This window comes from Rattus norvegicus, chromosome 2 (assembly GCF_021556685.1).
Source record: "Rattus norvegicus strain SHRSP/BbbUtx chromosome 2, alternate assembly SHRSP_T2T, whole genome shotgun sequence".
Lineage (NCBI taxonomy): Eukaryota > Metazoa > Chordata > Mammalia > Rodentia > Muridae > Rattus > Rattus norvegicus.
In genome coordinates this window covers 210,977,301-210,996,930 of record NC_141535.1, presented here as the reverse complement: position 1 = coordinate 210,996,930, position 19,630 = coordinate 210,977,301, and the positions used below count along the sequence as shown (strand labels likewise).

At 41.2% G+C, this 19,630-nt stretch overlaps 1 protein-coding gene across 10 annotated transcripts in view; it reads left to right on the top strand.

Annotated features, from left to right (window-relative positions):
* The window catches only part of LOC102553943 (uncharacterized), a 174,592-nt gene that overhangs the window by 129,047 nt on the left and 25,915 nt on the right, over nt 1–19,630 (top strand). For 3 of the 10 annotated variants that reach the window (XR_015672501.1, XR_015672496.1, XR_015672500.1), the window contains 3 exons: nt 4,895–5,045; nt 9,140–9,313; nt 10,096–11,060. The gene's annotated coding sequence lies outside the window, so the exon portion shown is untranslated. Of the gene's footprint in view, nt 1–4,894; nt 5,046–5,193; nt 5,308–9,139; nt 9,411–10,095; nt 11,061–19,630 lie in introns of those variants that run through there. The other 7 variants (XR_015672499.1, XM_087637868.1, XR_015672492.1 and 4 more) reach the window with 5 other exon arrangements.

The window sequence follows — 19,630 nt, the reverse complement described above, 5'->3', positions numbered from 1 at the left end:
TAAAGTCGTTGTTTTTGATAGCTGAGTAGTATTCCATTGTGTAGATGTACCACATTTTCTGTATCCATTCCTCTGTTGAAGGGCATCTGGGTTCTTTCCAGTTTCTGGCTATTATAAATAAGGCTGCAATGAACATAGTGGAGCACGTGTCTCTTTTATATGTTGAGGCATCTTTTGGGTATATGCCCAAGAGAGGTATAGCTGGATCCTCAGGCAGTTCAGTGTCTAATTTTCTGAGGAACCTCCAGACTGATTTCCAGAATGGTTGTACCAGTCTGCAATCCCACCAACAATGGAGGAGTGTTCCTCTTTCTCCACATCCTCGCCAGCATCTGCTGACACCTGAGTTTTTGATCTTAGCCATTCTCACTGGTGTGAGGTGAAATCTCAGGGTTGTTTTGATTTGCATTTCCCTTATGACTAAAGATATTGAACATTTCTTTAGGTGTTTCTCAGCCATTTGGCATTCCTCAGCTGTGAATTCTTTGTTTAGCTCTGAACCCCATTTTTTAATAGGGTTATTTGTTTCCCTGCGGTCTAATTTCTTGAGTTCTTTGTATATTTTGGATATAAGGCCTCTATCTGTTGTAGGATTGGTAAAGATCTTTTCCCAATCTGTTGATTGCCGTTTTGTCCTAACCACAGTGTCCTTTGCCTTACAGAAGCTTTGCAGTTTTATGAGATCCCATTTGTCGATTCTTGATCTTAGAGCGTAAGCCATTGGTGTTTTGTTCAGGAACGTTTCTCCAGTGCCCATGTGTTCCAGATGCTTCCCTAGTTTTTCTTCTATTAGTTTGAGTTTGTCTGGTTTGATGTGGAGGTCCTTGATCCACTTGGACTTAAGCTTTGTACAGGGTGATAAGCATGGATCGATCTGCATTCTTCTACATGTTGCCCTCCAGTTGAACCAGCACCATTTGCTGAAAATGCTATCTTTTTTCCATTGGATGGTTTTGGCTCCTTTGTCAAAAATCAAGTAACCATAGGTGTGTGGGTTCATTTCTGGGTCTTCAATTCTATTCCATTGGTCTATCTCTCTGTCTCTGTACCAATACCATGCAGTTTTTATCACTATTGCTCTGTAATACTGCTTGAGTTCAGGGATAGTGACTCCCCCTGAAGTCCTTTTATTGTTGAGGATAGCTTAGCTATCCTGGGTTTTTTGTTATTCCAGATGAATTTGCAAATTGTTCTGTCTAACTCTTTGAAGAATTGGATTGGTATTTTGATGGGGATTGCATTGAATCTGTAGATTGCTTTTGGTAAAATGGCCATTTTTACTATATTAATCCTGCCAATCCATGAGCATGGGAGATCTTTCCATCTTCTGAGGTCTTCTTCAATTTCTTTCCTCAGTGTCTTGAAGTTCTTATTGTACAGATCTTTTACATGCTTTGTTAAAGTCACACCGAGGTACTTTATATTATTTGGGTCTATTATGAAGGGTGTCGTTTCCCTAATTTCTTTCTCGGCTTGTTTCTCTTTTGTATAGAGGAAGGCAACTGATTTATTTGAGTTAATTTTATACCCAGCCACTTTGCTGAAGTTGTTTATCAGCTTTAGTAGTTCTCCGGTGGAACTTTTGGGATCACTTAAATATACTATCATATCATCTGCAAATAGTGATATTTTGACCTCTTCTTTTCCGATCTGTATCCCCTTGATCTCCTTTTGTTGTCTGATTGCTCTGGCTAGAACTTCAAGAACTATATTGAATAAGTAGGGAGAGAGTGGGCAGCCTTGTCTAGTCCCTGATTTTAGTGGGATTGCTTCAAGTTTCTCTCCATTTAGTTTAATGTTAGCAACTGGTTTGCTGTATATGGCTTTTACTATGTTTAGGTATGGGCCTTGAATTCCTATTCTTTCCAGGACTTTTATCATGAAGGGGTGTTGAATTTTGTCAAATGCTTTCTCAGCATCTAATGAAATGATCATGTGGTTCTGTTCTTTCAGTTTGTTTATATAATGGATCACGTTGATGGTTTTCCGTATATTAAACCATCCCTGCATGCCTGGGATGAAGCCTACTTGATCATGGTGGATGATTGTTTTGATGTGCTCTTGAATTCGGTTTGCCAGAATTTTATTGAGTATTTTTGTGTCGATATTCATAAGGGAAATTGGTCTGAAGTTCTCTTTCTTTGTTGTGTCTTTGTGTGGTTTAGGTATAAGAGTAATTGTGGCTTCGTAGAAGGGATTCGGTAGTGATCCATCTGTTTCAATTTTGTGGAATAGTTTGGATAATATTGGTATGAGGTCTTCTATGAAGGTTTGATAGAATTCTGCACTAAACCCGTCTGGACCTGGGCTCTTTTTGGTTGGGAGACCTTTAATGACTGCTTCTATTTCCTTAGGAGTTATGGGGCTGTTTAACTGGTTTATCTGTTCCTGATTTAACTTCGATACCTGGTATCTGTCTAGGAAATTGTCCATTTCCTGAAGATTTTCAAGTTTTGTTGAATATAGGTTTTTATAGTAAGATCTGATGATTTTTTGAATTTCCTCTGAATCTGTAGTTATGTCTCCCTTTTCATTTCTGATTTTGTTAATTTGGACGCACTCTCTGTGTCCTCTCGTTAGTCCGGCTAAGGGTTTATCTATCTTGTTAATACATTTTGATAGAGAAAAAAATTGGGCAAGTAAGTCTGGGAAATAAATCTTACATAGGCTTCCTCTACTTAAGACTTCTCAAAGTTTTTCATGAAAGGGTGCACTACAAACCTCCCAGAGGGAAGTAGAATTATAGTATTTCCACTGACTAGATCAGAGTGTCCTTTTTCAGGAATTGGTGTTCCTTTTGAATCAAATGATATCATTTCTAAAGAAGTAGAGCAATATAATGTTTGTGTCATTTATTCAACTCTTATTGGTTTTCTAAAGCCCAGAATAATATATAACGGATTCATTTGGCCTTTTATGGACCAGCTTTTGTCAATGGGCTGTAACTTGTTGGCCACTGTTTTTGAGCTAATCACAACAAAAATTAACATAACAATAATATCTACTGATAGTTGTATGGCATCCTTCTCGAAAATTAATATATCTCTATATTTTATATCTAAAAAGTATATTTACATACAATATAAAACATACGCACATATGGACATACACATGTGATCTTCTGATTCAGTGACATTGTTGTATTGTCTTTTTAAAAACTGTAGAGTGCTATGCTATGAAATTCCCTGAGACACAGAAATGGTAACCACAGCTGGAATACACAGTCAGTGTATAACTGTGGATAACACAGTATGGAGCTGAGTTAGTCAGAAGTCTCTAGAAGAAGCAGGCTGATAGAACAAACACACCTGCATTTGTGAATGCATACATGTACACACATATACATATACTAAAAAGGATTTATTAGAGTGGCTTATCGGCTGCAGTCTGGCTGGTCCAACAGTGACTGTCTGCCTGTGGAAAGGCCGAGAATACAGTAGTTGTTCAGTCACGAGGCTGGTTATGTGTGGTGTTTTTGCTCTGTGTTGGAATCCTGAAAGAGTAGATTCCAATAACAGTGAAGGGATGCCTCGGCAGCAGGATAGATGAAATTGCCAGCCAGAGTGAGGGCAAGCAGGCAAAAGCAAGATGACAAAGAGCTTCCTCCTTCCATGTTCTTTTATGTGGGCTGCCACAAAAAGGGTGGCCCCGATTTAATGTGTGCATTCCAACCTCAGATGGTCTGGTCCAGAAAACCCCCTACAGGCATACCGAGTTGCTTGACTCTTCGTTGGTTCCAAATGTCAAGTTGATAACCAAGATGACCCATAAATAGCAGCTCATTTTATAAACATCTTAATGCTTTAATTTATGGTCTTTTCCTTTCAAGATGCCTTGAGAATTCCTTCATTTAATCGTCATGTTTGTTTTAGTGTATGTGTATGTTCACGTGCCATTGGTAAACTTACAATTTCATTGCTCATGGACCATCCACCTCACTCATTTTGAGACAGCCTTTCATTGGCACGGAGGTTGGCTGTGATGCTCACCGGCGGCCTGTCCAGTGAGTTCCAAGGCTCCCTCTGTCTCTGTCTCTGTCTCTGCAGTGCCAGGATTAAAAGCATAGCATCAAGTTTGGCTTTGTTGCATGGGTTCTTGGCATCCAAACTGAGTTCCGCATGTTTTCACAGTAGGTCCTTTACTGACTGAGCCACAATCCTTAGCCCCTTGGTGCCTATGTATTTTAATTTAAAAGTTTATGTTCCTTTTCTTAGAGACAAAAAGCCATTGGTAGGGCTTTGTCTATGCACGGTGTGTGTGTGTGTGTGTGTGTGTGTGTGTGTGTCCATGTATTCATGGCATGTGTGGCCATTCACAGGGGACAGCAGTGGATGCCGTTGAGGAAGGTTCTTTGTTATCTGTGAGGGTAGCGTCAGAGAGAGGGGCAGCAGAGTAACCACCTAGCTGCTGGCTGATCCGGGTATTGGGGTCAGCATCCTCTGTGCTCACAGATAACACTGTCTCCAATACTTCCGTGAGCCATCCATTGTGCCTCTGCTGGCATTTTCTGTCATGCCACTGCAATGAGAACAGATCCCAAGGCGACCACAGTGATATACCTGTGGTTGGAGTTCAGGCCGTTAAATCGCCATCATGCGACCTATCTAATGTCATTAGAGTCTGGCTTCAGCAAAGCAGAGAAATAGAGGGGGAAAAATGACACAATTACCAATGTGCGTGGCCTCAGTCTTTGAAAGAGCCCGGAGGAAGAAGTGTCTGGAAGAGATGATGGGCGCACACGAAATCACACACCGAGAGCCGCCCGTTGGCGATGCACACCGCACGCTGTACAAAGAGGGGAATTATGAAGCTGAGGTTTCAACTGGAGGAGGCCTGGGCGCACTCTCTGAAGGATCATCTACAGCCAAGTCCTTATTATTATTTATTTTTCTAGAGGCCTGTGGAAGAAATTCTGCAGAACCAGAAAGGGACGTGTTAGAAATCTCAGGTCGTCTGCTACACTGTGGAAGACAGTCTGTGACTTACACTCCTTGTACTTTACTTAAGCATTAAAAAGAAGGAGAAGAATCCCGTTGGGCCATAAGGTGGGTTAAAACACATACTCAGTGAAGCAGAACAGAGCCATGTGTGGGTTTATTTCTGCAGCACTGAATGCTGAACCCTCTCACATACAAGGCAAACAGTCTACCATTGTTATAGCTACATCTCCCTTGTACTTTTGTTTTGAGACAGGGTCTCACTGTCTACGCTGTCACCCTACGCTGGCCTCAAATTCATTCTCCAGTTCAGACTGGCTTCAGATTTGCGTTCCTCCTGCTTCCATCTCTCTGGTAGCTGTGATTTCAGGTCTATGTCACAGGACTCAAGTCTCTGTATGGCTGAGTTTGCTCACTGTACAGTGTGATTCGTTATGATGTTCTGATATTTTGTTTTAGAATGTTTCCTCTAAAAAGATGCTTTAGGGACTTTCAAATAATGTCTTACCTCTGTAGGCTTCCCAGGTCAGCATGTCTTAGCATTTATGTAATTCTTGCTTCTTTATTTCATTGGCATTATAATTGTATTAGGTCTCCCTTCTTAGGGAAAGGCTTGTGCAAAATGCGCACCTCTGACTTGTCATATTATATTACTCATTCTTGTTATCTACTCTTAAAAATAGGCTTGGGGACGTGGAGCGGTTAAGCACTCTGGGTGCTCTTTCAATGGACCCAGGTTCAACTTCCAGCACCCACATGGCAGCTTGCAACTGTCTGTAACTCCAGTTCTGGGAATCAATCTCTCTCTCTCTCTCTCTCTCTCTCTCTCTCTCTCTCTCTCTCTCTCACACACACACACACACACACACACACACACAAAATAAGTAAATCATTAAAAAATAGGCTTGGGGACTTTGGGCAACCCCATGCCTTAATACTATTTTTAAAATGCTTCTCATCTCCACTCTAATTAGCTGCAATCAGGCAGGCTAGTTGGTGGACACATGGTGTCGTAGCTCTGTGAAACGCCTCCTGATGGCTATAAACACAGCCATATGTTCTCTCTGAAACGTGATTGTGATCACCTGCGACAGGGACCGCCGATCTGTTTCTTCCTCCTGCGGGTACTTGAGAAACTGGGAGGAGCACGTTGCCTCAGCCTTTTCCACTAACCCGGGCTGCTTCTGCTAAATGCCGTTTGCATGTTAGCTCCGGTTCTGCCCAGTGTCTACTTGAAGCCGCAGCCGTTTACAGAGTAGATTTCATGGCTTTCCCCTTTAATGATGCGGCTCTTTAATTGGACGGCCTCCTTTGGAAGGCAGACGGCACGCAGGTTGCACAGGTTTTTAAAACTAAGTCGTTATCAAGAAAGAGCATAAAACCATCAAAAATTTCACAGTGCATGTACAAGAATTTCTCAGCAAAGTTCAATAGATTTGCCCTGAACTGGTATAGCTTAGAAAACCCTTGAGCCTAATTGCTTTCCTGCATTTTGGCAAGAAAAATAGCTGACTCGCACCAGAGTAGAAAGAAAAGGATTGGGAGAAAGTGTCTTTTTAAGAAAAGCTTCCAGTGAAATTTTCAATCAATATTTTTAATCCCATAAGATGAGATAAAATATGATGTTGTGTTTTGGCAACGAGAGATGGCCGACAAGAGAGCGTTTCGGGAGCCAAGCTAATGAAGGGTCTAACCAACCAATCACTGCTTGGGTGGGCTTCATGGCTGGACTATGATGTACCCACCCGTATCTGGCTTTCCCATTCAAGTATGTGAGAGATCGCGAGAGGGGGAGGGGGCATGTGTGAGACACATAATATACTTCCTGTCTCTTCACTTAGCATCTCTTGACTGTTCATTAAAGCGACCGGAGGAGGAAAATTGGGCGAAGGCACCGTTCTGCATTCGTATTCAGAAAGGCTTTGTGTTAATAATTTCGGAACCAAGTCTTCTGCCTGATTCATATATATGTATGCACATGTATATATGTCCAACATCATATGTATTAGTGAAAGTGTCTTTTATTACTTTTCCAATGCTTTGGGGGGCTTGTGTGAAACAGGTCTCTCACCCTTTATCCGCATTTTTTTGCCCCCCCCCACCTTGCATGCAGCACACACAGGCTATTAAACCGTGAGCGGGCTGGTGATGGATCTCTTTAATAAAAGCAACTTCTTTAGTAAGCAAAGAGTGATAAAGATAAACAAATGTACTGGTTTGTCCGGAGCCTTGCAGATTATGGCAGCACAGGGCACGGAGAAAGCCTATTAACAGATAACTCAGATGAAACCCATCAATTCTGATTTTGGGAAGTCGAGAACCATCCGCTTTAAGTTAATTTTAGCCATGTTTGCTCTTCATTTGTAATACTTTGTAGGTTTTAACAGAAAAAATATTTAATAGTGTGCTGTGTAGTCCATAGATAAACGATGGGGGCAATTTCTCCACCTAACTGCTTGTCAAGCCCTTTAGCAAGGTACACGCTGCCCAGCAGTTTATCATCTCGATTTCTAGATTGTTGCGGAAGATCATTGAGAGGCCTGAGACTCCCCAGAGGACTGTGCTCTAATCCTGTCATTTTTTAAAAAATGCTGGAAAGTGTAAGGTTACATGGGAAGATGATTTTACATGAGGCTTTTCTTTAGCTCGTCACAATAGTGCTTGCTTTCCATGGTAACCAGTTTCCATGGTACAGGCTGCAGCTACCCCAGAGCTGCTGAGGGCCTTTCTGAAGATGCTTACCCACCCACGTGTGTGAGAACACACTTCCTCCCTCTCCTCTCTCCTCCCTCCCCTCCTCTTCCCTCCCTCCCCTTCACACCCCTCACCTCCCCTCTCCTCTTCTTCTCTAACCTTCCTGTTGGTGTGACTTTCTGACAGGCATCCACTAAACACGGCAAAGCTCATTTTTCAAATGCAGACTGATTTCTTCTCCACCATTCGATCAGATAAATAATAACTGATACAGGGTCTTCTGGAATGATCCGGAAATATAACAAAAGCTGGCGTTGTCCCTCAATGACATGGATTTACAGGATAAAAACTTGAAGAGAAAATCTGACAAGGAAAACATTTCAGTTCTAGACCGGCTTTTCTAAATTTATTCCCATTCCTTAAGCTAAGTCTGTAGCTCTGCTTCCCGTTAGAGACTGTGATACTTAAAGGACGCTTACGCTGACTTATAGGGACCTTGGATCCATTATGGACATTTGAGAGAATGTGATTCAGCTAAGCAATAATTAGTAAGCAGTATATACAATACTCAGAATTCCTTGTTAATATAGAATCGTTCCAATAGTTCTAGGTTAATGCTAAATCATGCATTCAGTATTCTGCACCCCTTTGTTCTCATTATTCTTAGGACTGGGGACATTTGCGTGTACCCCTTTGTTCTTACTTTTCTTAGGGTTGGGGACATTTACGCATTTTAGGAAGGAAAGGAGCACACAATGAAGAATGACTCTCTAGGTTCCATCTGCTTAATTGTCAAAGGCAAACAACAACTATGTTCTTTTGTTTCTGCTTCTGTATTTGCTCTTTTCTCTCTTTTTCTTTCTCATCATGAGCAGTCACTTCTGAAACAAACTTCCAAATGTTTTCAATCACACACACACACACACACACACACACACAGAGAGAGAGAGAGAGAGAGAGAGAGAGAGAGAGAGAGAGAGAGTGTAATTTCTATATTAAATAAATGCATTTCAATTCTTGGTATTTCATTTAAAATTTAAAAAGTATATTTTAATCTATCATCTATCTATCTATTTTGGGGTATGTGTGTGTCTGTGTGTGTGTGTGTTTGTGTGTGTGTGTGTGTGTGTGTGTGTGTGTGTGGTGTTTACTCATGAATAAGCATGTAAACATCAGAGGACAAATCATGAGAGTTGGTGCTCTCTACCCTGTGGGTCTTAAGAACAAATCCCAGTGATCTTATTTGAAGGTAAGTGTCTATTTAGTGAGACATCTGCCCAGCCCAGGATACTTCATTTTTGTTAGCACTGTGACCTTGGCTGAGTTAGCTAACCTAACCTAACCTTTGAACTGGGCAGAAAACGCTCTGATAGGATGGTTAGGTTTCTATTGGGGCGGTCTCTGTGGCAGCCCCTGACGTGCTGGGTGAAGAGTGGCTTTCTGATACATTTATCCAACCAGTGGGCACTCAGTTTAACAATGATTCCCTCATTATCTTGATATTGCAGCTACAACAGGATTGATTTTTGGCTCCCTGGTATTTGGAATTCACACACTGAAACAGCAAAACTCCATGACACGTGATCCATCAGACAGCAAGGCCCAAGGATGCAGGGTGGTTTTTCTTCCATGTTGCTTGCTGCTTTGTCAAAAGTTCTTAAAACAAGGCCTGTGCTTAGCAGGTATTTATCAGAAGATTTCTTATGATAAGATAAATTCAAACGGGAATGTCATTTACAGATGATGTAAAGAAATGCTAGCCAGAGGAAGAAGTGACAGGTAAGATTGCCCTCAAATGTGACCAAGGTAGCCTGGATCAAGCAGGGCATATTTCTGTGTACATATGGGAGACTCACTTCACATTGTGTACTGATACATTCTTATCATTGTTCTTTGTGGTTTTGACAAATCATTGTGTAAAAAGTGAAAGTCTGTTTTAAAAAATGTTTTGGCTTTATGTGCCAACTGCCATTAGCTATTGAAGCTAACATTAGCTCCTTGACTCTTGGTTATCCTGAGATTTCTCTGTCAAGGGTCCCAAATACTTGTAGCCTTCCACATGTAGCCACTTATTCATCTGCTCAGCTGTCCCTGCCTGTGAGATATTAGCCAGATACCGGGACAGGAACACATTTTAGTTAGTAGACATTGAGTCCATCCTTAAAGGATTCAGTTACTGAAAACATCGGTTTGTGATGACAGTGGGTTTTCTAAAAATCAGTATAGCTGTGTCCAGCTAGCCAGCAGCTAGCTACTCTGGCATATAATCTGTGGAAATCAGCAGGCTACCCATCCAGTTCTCTCTCTCCCACCCGAGGGCGACTCTTGGTAATTGTTTTTGGTAAAGAGAAGTGTAAGTAGTCATACCCAATCCATCATTTTATTTTCAAGGAACATTTTGTTTTTTTTTTTGCCAAACGTGTCCAGTGCTTTTCATAAAGACTTTTCATCTTTTTGTGGTCAGAAAAAAAATGATAGCTGTGCAAAGCGACCAAGGAAGAGTTGAAGCCTGAAGGTCCGCCTGGAGAGTCTGAGTAATGAAGATGAAAACCACAGATCAGAAGGAATTCAAGGAAATTTATGCTCTGGGTTAGGCTGCTCCTCAAGGCAACAGCATTAACAACCATGGTGGTAGAACGGCAGTGCAGCATCTATCCAGGTTCGAAGAAGGGAGGGCACTGTGACGGAACCTGTGTATACCAAAGATGAAGACTAATAAGAGAAGTGTGTAAAACCGAAGTCTTCTAGGATTACCCACATGTGGGACGTGCAGAGCCTACAAGTGGGCGGCCTCACAAAGTGGGGCTGAAGGTGGACGTTAAGACCAACTGCACATGGTCACAAAGAATAGCCCTTTGTTCAGTTTTATCATTTTCACCTTTGTGCACGTATTTGTAAGTAAGTATGTTCATGTGAGTGCGGATGACCGTCTTAGAGCTGGAGGTATTGGTGGCTGTAAACTGGCTGATTGATAAAGGGGCTGGGAACAACTTGGGTGTTTTGTAAGAGCACACTGTATGTTCTAAACCATGATGTCATTTCATCTCTCCATCCCCCACTCATTTTAAAGATTGTATTTGTGTGTGTGTGTGTGTGTGTGTGTGTGTGTGTGTGTGTTTCCATGTGCACAACCATCACACGGATGTGGGTACCCAAGAAGACAGAAGAGGTCATTGGATCTCCTGCACCATAAGTCATCTGACATGGGTGTGGGAACTGAACTCCGTTCCTCTGGAGGAACAAGAAACAATCTTAATTAGTGAGCAATGTCTCTACCCACAAAGAGACAGTTTCAAGGCAATGAAAATATTCTAAACCTCAATCATGGTGATGATTGTACAATTTACTTAAAATCAAAACACAAAAAAAACTAAGGATTTATTTTACATATTAAAGATCAGTGAGTGATATGCTGTTTAAGCATGCGAATTTCTTGGCATATAATTCTAATCTTAAAAAAAATGTTAGACACAACAACAAAATTCAAGAGATAAGGGACAGAAAGGAAATCAGTATGGTTATAGGAGCTTTGCTAGTGTATCAGGAAATAAATTGACCAAAGTCTTGTAGCCTGAAGGAAGCAGAGCATGAACTTTAGTAAGAGAGGATTTGGCTCCAAGTTAACACTGGATGAAGGCAGTGGTATCAGTTGGGGGGTAATGGTAGATTAATGAGAAGGGAATACGTTTTATTTGAAAAACTTCCTGTAATGGTTTTGATGCTTTTCTTAGAAAAAAGAGTGTGCAGGAAGGTAGCAATTTTGAAAACTTAATTTAGTGATGGAGCGACAGATGGAATCTTTCAAAAAGGCCAGATGGCAGCATGAGTGTGATTATGCACTGGGTAGGGTGGGTCTAGGTTGGAGGTATGGGAAAGAAAAGAAAGGGAGTCATGGAAGGTGAAAGAGTCCTGCCTGAATGAGTTACCCCACTTTATTCCAAAGGCCTTTGTGCCTTTACAAAGGAACTTCTTCACAGTAATTTACAAGGATCATACTTTCTCCCAAGCACAATCCAAGGCTTATATTTATATATTTAATGATGCTGTAGATAGAACCTGTGGATTCATGCAGGCATGGCAAGCCGTCTACCACTGAGCTATAGCCCCAGTTCGAGTATCGCGTATTGCACTGTCCTATTGGGCTCAATAGAAAGCAGTCATCAGATCAGTGGAGAAACTTGGGATGTTGGGGGTAAGAGTGGGAAACGCCTCTGATGGAACTGTGAGGAGAGAAGGGTGACACCCTTCTGGGAAGGTGTCAAGTCTCACCCAGACCCAAGGAATGCTGGTGACACACATCTCGCACATATGTAGTATACTGGGTTCTATGATTCAGCAGTGTGGTAGTCAGAGGTCTTAGTCTTAGGTGAAAGAATGGATTGTCTCCTAATAGCAGGGGTTGTGGGATTTGTTTATTTAAGCTGTACTGTTTAAACCTCTAAGGTTCACTCTATCAACCATTTCCTAGTTTGGCTCTCCCTCTGTAGCAAATATTCCACTAAAACCTCCATATTTACATGTTCCTGGTGGAGGATAATCCCAGGAATTATGGAATTAATTCTTTTTTATAACTGACAGAGGAGTCTGAGGTGGGGCATACCTCTGTCATGTCCATAGCCAACCCTGTGGTCAAGGGCAATTGTTTTCATATTTATTGCAGCCAATCCTCAGGCCCATCCCATGGGAACTGTTCTAGATTAGATGTGGAATGTCTATCAAAGGTCATGTTGTTGAAGAGGTTGTGAGGTCTGTTTTGTTTTTATCAAAGGAATGGAAGCAAAACCAAGGAAAGCAAGCACTTTGGGGAGAGAGAGAGACCGGAGTAGGCCAGTCCAAGGTGGGAAAGTCTTGTGGGTTCTGAAACCCAGATTTTAAAGAAGTTTTAATGAGCACTTATGAAATAAGTAAATATTCATGAGGTAAAGTGACCCCCTTTTCTGTCTTATGTCATGGCGTGCTAGATCTTCCTTTACTGGTATTTCCTCCTATAGTTCCAACAATACAAGTGTTATGATAATCAGGTCTTCTTCAGCAGCTTTAGCCCACTTGTTTGTATAGGCATTTGGGAGAATGCCTGGATAGCTTAGTTTCTGATACAGTGAGGTCAGCTTAATTTCAAGGATGTTTAACCACAGGAGGTATCGTGATGGTCAGCAGGTGGAGTTACTGATATGTAACTGTAGTTTTCCCTGGCTACCTCATATTTGATTCGCTGCCTTTGGGCTAGTCTGTAGAGGTCCCCTTGGGTGGGCAGATGCTTTCTTAGGAACTGTTCTTACAATTTGGTCTGCTTTCATTAAATGTATTAGATACACTACGTAAAATGGTACTGCTTTGCATACAACCCTGGGAAGAGTGGCGTGGCATTGCTTTGTGGATGCCATTTGGAGTCTGTGACAACTATCGTTACTGTTTTTCTCAGAGCCTTGCTCGTCCTCTTTTCTGGTCAACTTCATTATCTCATACCAAACTGCATGGCTTCATTTTTCGTCCTTCGTGCTCCTGACCTTGCAATTTTAATCCTAAAATTTGTTTCCACAGCAACCGTGTGTTAAAGGCTTGGTAAACAGCATGTGTTTGTTGGGTGTGATAGGAGCAGTGGCTCTTGAGATCTAGTGGGAGAACACGGGACCACTGGGTAAAGGCCTGCCCTTGAAGTGGGTAATGGGATGCTGATCTCTCCCTTCCTCTGTTTCCAGATGGCCAACTCCTTTGCCACATACACACCCATGATGAACTGTGCATTCAAGACAAAGAAGCATGATTTTTACTAACATAGGATCAGTGTAATCCCAACAACATACCTACCTAAAACTGTGTGGTGTGTATTGTTGGGATCTAATGGGCTCTCTCTAATCAGGCTTGGGGGCTTAATCTTAGAGATGTGGAAACTAACTGAATGGTTAAGTCACCAAATAGTATATACCCAAATATAAAATTATAAGGGTGAGAAATGTGTTCAGATCCGTCAGTCTCTCAACTTCTTTCTCTTGGAAGAGAAGAGCTGATTTTAAAGCCCATAAACTCTGAAATGAGAAGATGTGGTTGTTTCCTCTGGAGTTTAAATACAAGCACATCTGCTTCAGTTCACTGGGAGTTGTGTAGGGAGAAGGGCCTTGAGAATGATGTGGGAGAAAGGAGAAGGAAGTGGTTGCTTAGGTCTGAGGAGAAGATCGGGGACACCTTCTGTAGGCTAGCAGTCAGAGTTTCTTTTTCTTTTCCCTTTTTTCTACTTTACCGAACTTTTAAATTACTCATATTTCCTCCTTAACTTTGCTTTACATCCCAACCACAGTTTCTCCTCCCTCTATTCCTCCAAGCTATCCCTCTCCCCTCTCTCCCAGATGCACTCCTCCTCCCTTTTCTCTATGGAAAAAGCAGGTCTCCAAGAGAAGACAGGAAGACCGGACAAAACAAGATAAGCCAGGCTAAAGCCTTCATATTGAGGCCAGACAAGGAAACCAAAAAGGAGGAATTGAGCCCCAGGAACAGGCAAAAGAAGAAGAGACACTCCAGCTCCCACTGTTAGGAGTCCCGCAAAGCGACCAGGCTAACAGAAATAATAAATATTAGATATGACTCTATCTAGTTCTATCTCTATCCTACCTCTTCCTCCACCTCTATATCTAATCTATATTTCTATCTAAACCATATCTATCTATCATCTACACCTATATCTATATTGATATCTATATCTAATCTATATATCATCTATATAATTTGTATCTATATCATCTATATCTATAATCTATATCTATAATCTATGCGGAGTACCTGGCAGAGACCCATACAGGCCCCATGATTGCCATTTTAGTCTCTGTGAACCCATGTGAGCCCTGCTTAATTGACTCAGTGGGCCATGTTCTCTTGATGTCCCCTATCCCCTCTGATTTGTACAGAGCACCCTAGGTTGGTATAAGAGGTAAGAAAGGACTTGCCAAGTAGCTGAAAGCCACATTCAATCTAGCGAACAAGATCTTATTGTTATTTGAGTTGTAAGCTTTTTTTTCTTGAGGCACACTGTTGCCTGGAACTGAAGCAGAGACAGTAGATACTTTAAACGCACAATTCAGCCACAGTTCCACCAGGAAAATGCCATGGGCATAGTTCTATATCCACCTTCAAAGCTAAGGGATGAAATGGCAGGTCCAACCTGGTCCATGCTATGAGACAGGGTGAGCTATGTTTGTACAACTGGCTGAACACACATTGGGCACTGGTGTTGGAGAAGGCAGAGCTGAAATAAATGGTGGTCACTATGGCAAGACAATGAGTATCTAACAAGATGCTATTAACTGTGAACACGGGGCTTGTGCTCAGAGAATGACTGAGGAAGGAGAGTAGAGTCAGGACTTGGACACCAGTGGGAAGACTACGAAACCAACCTGAGTCAGTGGGGGAGTATAAAATGGGGTAAAATGTGAGATAGGTGGAAGCAAGCCAGGTCAATCTCCATGTAAGAGTACAGGCAAATTCTGATGGGCACTGCTATGGGCCTTCTGTGATACGTGAGGTAGTATAGAGAACCAAGACATTGCAGATAGCAATCTCTCTGAAAGTTTAGATAACACTTCCTGGTTGTACAATCCTGGGCAAGGTACTAATCTGAATGTGGGTAAACTCCAGTTTGAAGATAAGCATACTTACAGGGCAATTGGGAAAATATTTTGCCTGGTTTTATATACATATGTGCATGTCTGTCTGTCTATCTATCTATCTATCTATCTATCTATCTATCTATCTATCTATCATTAATCTATCATCTATCATCTTCCTCTCTCCTCACTTCCTCCCTTTCTTCATTCCATCCTTTTTAATGCATAATTAAAAGAACAGAGACAGATAAACAGTTCTCTGCACCCAAATCCCGTAGGAGGGAGAGCTAAACCTTCAGAGAGGCAGACAAGCCTGGGAAACCAGAAGAGACTGCTCTCTGCACACACATCTCAGACGCCAGAGGAAAAAGCCAAAGACCATCTGGAACCCTGGTGCACTGAAGCTCCCGGAAGGGGCGGCACAGGTCTTCCTGGTTGCTGCCGCTGCAGAGAGCCCGTGGGCAGCACCCCACGAGCGAACTTGAGCCTCGGGACCACAGGTAAGACCAAATTTTCTGCTGCAAGAAAGCTGACTGGTGAACTCAAGACACAGGCCCACAGGAACAGCTGAAGACCTGTAGAGAGGAAAAACTACACGCCCGAAAGCAGAACACTCTGTCCCCATAACTGACTGAAAGAGAGGAAAACAGGTCTACAGCACTCCTGACACACAGGCTTATAGGACAGTCTAGCCACTGTCAGAAATAGCAGAACAAAGTAACACTAGAGATAATCTGATGGCGAGAGGCAAGCGCAGGAACCCAAGCAACAGAAACCAAGACTACATGGCACCATCGGAGCCCAATTCTCCCATCAAAACAAACATGGAATATCCAAACACACCAGAAAAGCAAGATCTAGTTTCAAAATCATTTTTGATCATGATACTGGAGGACTTCAAGAAAGACGTGAAGAACTCCCTTAGAGAACAAGTAGAAGCCTACAGAGAGGAATCGCAAAACTGCCTGAAAGAATTCCAGGAAAACATAAATAAACAAGTAGAAGCCCATAGAGAGGAGACACAAAAATCCGTGAAAGAATTCCAGGAAAACATAAATAAACAAGTAGAAGCCCATAGAGAGGAGACACAAAAATCCCTGAAAGAATTCCAGGAAAACACAATCAAACAGTTGAAGGAATTAAAAATGGAAATAGAAGCAAACAAGAAAGAACACATGGAAACAACCCTGGATATAGAAAACCAAAAGAAGAGACAAGGAGCTGTAGATACAAGCTTCACCAACAGAATACAAGAGATGGAAGAGAGAATCTCAGGAGCAGAAGATTCCATAGAAATCATTGACTCAACTGTCAAAGATAATGTAAAGCGGAAAAAGATACTGGTCCAAAACATACAGGAAATCCAGGACTCAATGAGAAGATCAAACCTAAGGATAATAGGAATAGAAGATAGTGAAAACTCCCAGCTCAAAGGACCAGTAAATATCTTCAACAAAATCATAGAAGAAAACTTCCCTAACCTAAAAAAAGAGATACCCATAGACATACAAGAAGCCTACAGAACTCCAAATAGATTGGACCAGAAAAGAAACACCTCCCGTCACATAATAGTCAAAACACCAAACGCACAAAATAAAGAAAGAATATTAAAAGCAGTAAGGGAAAAAGGTCAAGTAACATATAAAGGCAGACCTATCAGAATCACACCAGACTTTTCAGCAGAAACTATGAAGGCCAGAAGATCCTGGACTGATGTCATACAGACCCTAAGAGAATACAAATGCCAGCCCAGGTTACTGTATCCAGCAAAACTCTCAATTAACATTGATGGAGAAACCAAGATATTCCATGACAAAACCAAATTTACACAATATCTTTCTACAAATCCAGCACTACAAAGGATAATAAATGGTAAAGCCCAACATAAGGAGGCAAGCTATACCCTAGAAGAAGCAAGAAACTAATCGTCTTGGCAACAAAACAAAGAGAATGAAAGCACACAAACATAACCTCACATCCAAATATGAATATAACGGGAAGCAATAATCACTATTCCTTAATATCTCTCAATATCAATGGCCTCAACTCCCCAATAAAAAGACATAGATTAACAAACTGGATATGCAACGAGGACCCTGCATTCTGCTGCCTACAGGAAACACACCTCAGAGACAAAGACAGACACTACCTCAGAGTGAAAGGCTGGAAAACAACTTTCCAAGCAAATGGTCAGAAGAAGCAAGCTGGAGTAGCCATTCTAATATCAAATAAAATCAATTTCCAACTAAAAGTCATCAAAAAAGATAAGGAAGGACACTTCATATTCATCAAAGGAAAAATCCACCAAGATGAACTCTCAATCCTAAATATCTATGCCCCAAATACAAGGGCACCTACATACGTCAAAGAAACCTTACTAAAGCTCAAAACACACATTGCACCTCACACAATAATAGTGGGAGATTTCAACACCCCACTCTCATCAATGGAGAGATCATGGAAACAGAAATTAAACAGTGATGTCGACAGACTAAGAGAAGTCATGAGCCAAATGGACTTAACGGATATTTATAGAACATTCTATCCTAAAGCAAAAGGATATACCTTCTTCTCAGCTCCTCATGGTACTTTCTCCAAAATTGACCATATAGTTGGTCAAAAAACGGGCCTCAACAGGTACAGAAAGATAGAAATAATCCCATGCGTGCTATCGGACCACCACGGCCTAAAACTGGTCTTCAATAACAATAAGGGAAGAATGCCCACATATACGTGGAAATTGAACAATGCTCTACTCAATGATAACCTGGTCAAGGAAGAAATAAAGAAAGAAATTAAAAACTTTTTAGAATTTAATGAAAATGAAGGTACAACATACCCAAACTTATGGGACACAATGAAAGCTGTGCTAAGAGGAAAACTCATAGCGCTGAGTGCCTGCAGAAAGAAACAGGAAAGAGCATATGTCAGCAGCTTGACAGCACACCTAAAAGCTCTAGAACAAAAAGAAGCAAATACACCCAGGAGGAGTAGAAGGCAGGAAATAATCAAACTCAGAGCTGAAATCAACCAAGTAGAAACAAAAAGGACCATAGAAAGAATCAACAGAACCAAAAGTTGGTTCTTTGAGAAAATCAACAAGATAGATAAACCCTTAGCCAGACTAACGAGAGGACACAGAGAGTGCGTCCAAATTAACAAAATCAGAAATGAAAAGGGAGACATAACTACAGATTCAGAGGAAATTCAAAAAATCATCAGATCTTACTATAAAAACCTATATTCAACAAAACTTGAAAATCTTCAGGAAATGGACAATTTCCTAGACTGATACCAGGTATCGAAGTTAAATCAGGAACAGATAAACCAGTTAAACAACCCCATAACTCCTAAAGAAATAGAAGCAGTCATTAAAGGTCTCCCAACCAAAAAGAGCCCAGGTCCAGACGGGTTTAGTGCAGAATTCTATCAAACCTTCATAGAAGACCTCATACCAATATTATCCAAACTATTCCACAAAATTGAAACAGATGGAGCCCTACCAAATTCCTTCTACGAAGCCACAATTACTCTTATACCTAAACCACACAAAGACACAACAAAGAAAGAGAACTTCAGACCAATTTCCCTTATGAATATCGACGCAAAAATACTCAATAAAATTCTGGCAAACTGAATCCAAGAGCACATCAAAACAATCATCCACCATGATCAAGTAGGCTTCATCCCAGGCATGCAGGGATGGTTTAATATACGGAAAACCATCAAGGTGATCCATTATATAAACAAACTGAAAGAACAGAACCACATGATCATTTCATTAGATGCTGAGAACGCATTTGACAAAATTCAACACCCCTTCATGATAAAAGTCCTGGAAAGAATAGGAATTCAAGGCCCATACCTAAACATAGTAAAAGCCATATACAGCAAACCAGTTGCTAACATTAAACTAAATGGAGAGAAACTTGAAGCAATCCCACTAAAATCAGGGACTAGACAAGGCTGCCCACTCTCTCCCTACTTATTCAATATAGTTCTTGAAGTTCTAGCCAGAGCAATCAGACAACAAAAGGAGATCAAGGGGATACAGATCGGAAAAGAAGAGGTCAAAATATCACTATTTGAAGATGATATGATAGTATATTTAAGTGATCCCAAAAGTTCCACCAGAGAACTACTAAAGCTGATAAACAACTTCAGCAAAGTGGCTGGGTATAAAATTAATTCAAATAAATCAGTTGCCTTCCTCTATACAAAAGAGAAACAAGCCGAGAAAGAAATTAGGGAAACGACACCCTTCATAATAGACCCAAATAATATAAAGTACCTCGGTGTGACTTTAACAAAGCATGTAAAAGATCTGTACAATAAGAACTTCAAGACACTGAGGAAAGAAATTGAAGAAGACCTCAGAAGATGGAAAGATCTCCCATGCTCATG